Source organism: Oncorhynchus kisutch, linkage group LG1 (genome assembly GCF_002021735.2).
Source record: "Oncorhynchus kisutch isolate 150728-3 linkage group LG1, Okis_V2, whole genome shotgun sequence".
NCBI classification, from domain to species: Eukaryota; Metazoa; Chordata; class Actinopteri; order Salmoniformes; family Salmonidae; genus Oncorhynchus; species Oncorhynchus kisutch.
In genome coordinates this window covers 7,044,200-7,047,430 of record NC_034174.2, presented here as the reverse complement: position 1 = coordinate 7,047,430, position 3,231 = coordinate 7,044,200, and the positions used below count along the sequence as shown (strand labels likewise).

The window sequence follows — 3,231 nt, the reverse complement described above, 5'->3', positions numbered from 1 at the left end:
TACCGTGATACTGCACAAGTAGGCATCTCTCTCTCTCCTTCCTTCCTTGTTTTACTCCTTTCTATCTTTCCTGCTGTCATAAAATATTTAGCAAGATACTGTTCGCTCCTCATTACTGCTCCGTGTCAGAGAAGGGAGAGAGAAAGAGAAATAGTGAAACAGACAGAAGGATGAGAGAGAGAGGCAGAGAGAGAGAAGGAAGAAAGAGAGAGAAGGAAGTGAGAGAGAGAGAGAGAGAAGGGAGAGAGAGAGAAGAAAGAGAGAGAGAAGAAAGAGAGAGAGAAGGGAGGAGAGAAGGAAGAGAGAGAGAGAGAATGAAGAAAGAGAGAGAGAGAGAGAGAGAGAGAGCGAGAGAGAAGGAAGAGAGAGAGAGACAGAAGAAGAGAGAGAGAAAGAGAGAAGGAAGAAGAGAGAAAGAGAGAAGGAAGAGAGAGAAGGAAGAGAGAGAGAGAGAGAGAAGGAAGAGAGAGAGAAAGAGAGAAGGAAGAGAGAGAGAGAGAAGGAAGAGAGCGAGAGAAGAAAGAGAGAGAGAGAAGGGGGAGAGAGAGAGAGAGAATGAAGAAAGAGAGAGAGAAGGAAGAAAGAGAGAGAGAGGAGAGAGAGAGAAAGAGAGAAGAAAGAGAGAAGAAAGAAGGAGAAGGAGAGAGAGAAGGAAGAAAGTGAGAGAGAGAGGAAGAAGAGAGAGAGAAGGAAGAGAGAGAGAGAGAGAAGGAAGAGAGAGAGAGAGAGAAGGAAGAGAGAGAGAGAGAGGAAGGAAGAGAGAGAGAGAGAGAAGGAAGAGAGAGAGAGAAGAGAGAAGGAAGAGAGAGAGAGAGAAGGAAGAGAGAGAGAAAGAGAGAAGGAAGAGAGAGAGAAAGAGAGAAGGAAGAGAGAGAGAGGAGAAGGAAGAGAGCGAGAGAAGAAAGAGAGAGAGAAAAGGGGGAGAGAGAGAGAGAGAAGAACGAGAGAGAAGGAAGAGAGAGAGAGAGAATGAAGAAAGAGAGAGAGAAGGAAGAAAGAGAGAGAGAAGGAAGAGAGAGAGAAAGAGAGAAGGAAGAAAGAGAGAGAGAGAGAGAAGGAAGAAAGTGAGAGAGAGAGAAGAAAGAGAGAGAGAAGGAAGAGAGAGAGAGAGAGAAGGAAGAGAGAGAGAGAGAGAGAGAGAGAGAGAGAGAGATAGATAGATAGAAAGAGAGAAGGAAGAGAGAGAGAGAGAGAAGGAAGAGAGAGAGAAAGGGAGAAGGAAGAGAGAGAGAGAGAGAAGGAAGAGAGAGAAAAAGAGAAGAAGGAGAAGGAGAGAGAGAGAGAGAGAGGAGAGAGAGAGAGAGGAAGAGAGAAGAAGAGAGAGAGAGAGAGAGAGAGAGAGAGAGAGAGAGGGAAGAAAGAGAGAGAGAGAGAGGAGAGAGAGAGAGAGAGAGAGAGAAGGAGAGAGAGAGAGAAGAAAGAGAGAGAGAGAGAAAGAGAAGGAAGAGAGAGAGAGAGAAGGAAGAAAGAGAGAGAGAGAAGGAAGTGAGAGAGGAGAGAGAGAGAGTGAGAGAAAAGGAAGAGAGAGAGAGACAGAAGGAAGAGAGAGAGAGAGAGAGAGAAGGAAGTGAGAGAGAGACAGAAGAGAGAGAGAGAGAGAGAGAAGGAAGAGAGAGAGAAGGAAGAGAGAGAGAAAGGAAGAGAGAGAGAGAGAAGGAGAGAAGGAAGAGAGAGAGAGAAGGAAGAGAGAGAGAGAAGGAAGAAGAGAGAGAAGGAAGAGAGAGAGAGAAGGAAGAGAGAGAGAGAAGGAAGTAGAGAGAAGAGAGAGAGAGAGAGAGAGAGAGAGAGAGAGAAGGAAGAAGAGAGAGAAGAAAGAGAGAGAGAGAGAGAAAGCGAAGGAAGAGAGAGAGAAGGAATAAAGAGAGAGAGAATGAAGTGAGAGAGAGAGAGAGTGGAGAGAAAAGGAAGAGAGAGAGAGACAGAAGAAGAGAGAGAGAGAAGGAAGTGAGAGAGAGACAGAAGAGAGAGAGAGAGAGAGAGATGAAGAGAGAGAGAGAAGGAAGAGAGAGGAAGAGAGAGAGAGAAGGAAGTGAGAGAGAGAGAGAGAGAAGGAAGAGAGAGAGAGAGAGAGAGAGAGGAAGGAGAGAGAGAGAGAGAGAGAGAAGGAAGAGAGAGAGAGAGAGAGAGAGAAGGAAGGAGAGAGAGAGACTATGGTGAATCACTAAAACAATACAGAAATACACTACGGAAAAAGAAGGAACAGCATGTCAGAAATCAGCTCAATGTAATTGAAGAATCCATAGACTCTAACCACTTCTGGGAAAATTGGAAAACACTAAACAAACAACAACACGAAGAATTATCTATCCAAAATGGAGATGTATGGGTAAACCACTTCTCCAATCTTTTTGGCTCTATAACAAAGAATAAAGAGCAAAAACATATACATGATCAAATACAGATCTTAGAATCAACTATTAAGACGACCAGAACCCACTGGATTCTCCAATTACATTGAATGAGTTACAGGACAAAATAAAAACCCTCCAACCCAAAAAGGCCTGTGGTGTTGATGGTATCCTCAATGAAATGATCAAATATACAGACAACAAATTCCAATTGGCTATACTAAAACTCTTTAACATCATCCTTAGCTCTGGCATCTTCCCCAGTATTTGGAACCAAGGACTGATCACCCCAATCCACAAAAGTGGAGACAAATTTGACCCCAATAACTATCGTGGAATATGCGTCAACAGTAACCTTGGGAAAATCCTCTGCATTATCATTAACAGCAGACTCGTACATTTCCTCAATGAAAACAATGTACTGAGCAAATGTCAAATTGGCTTTTTACCAAATTACCGTACAACAGACCATGTATTCACCCTGCACACCCTAATTGACAACCAAACAAACCAAAACAAAGGCAAAGTCTTCTCATGCTTTGTTGATTTCAAAAAAGCCTTCGACTCAATTTGGCATGAGGGTCTGCTATATCAAACTGATGGAAAGTGGTGTTGGGGGTAAAACATACGACATCATAAAATCCATGTACACAAACAACAAGTGTGCGGTTAAAATTGGCAAAAAACACACACATTTCTTCACACGGGGTCGTGGGGTTAGACAGGGATGCAGCTTAAGCCCCACCCTCTTCAACATATAATCAACGAACTGGCGCGGGCACTAGAGAAGTCTGCAGCACCCGGCCTCACCCTACTAGAATCCGAAGTCAAATGTCTGCTGTTTGCTGATGATCTGGTACTTCTGTCACCAACCCAGGAGGGC

At 43.9% G+C, this 3,231-nt stretch overlaps 1 pseudogene; it reads left to right on the top strand.

The window, feature by feature from the left end:
* The first annotated feature begins 202 nt into the window (after positions 1-202).
* Positions 203-3,231, top strand: part of LOC116375833 (trichohyalin-like) — a 23,691-nt pseudogene continuing 20,662 nt past the window's right edge.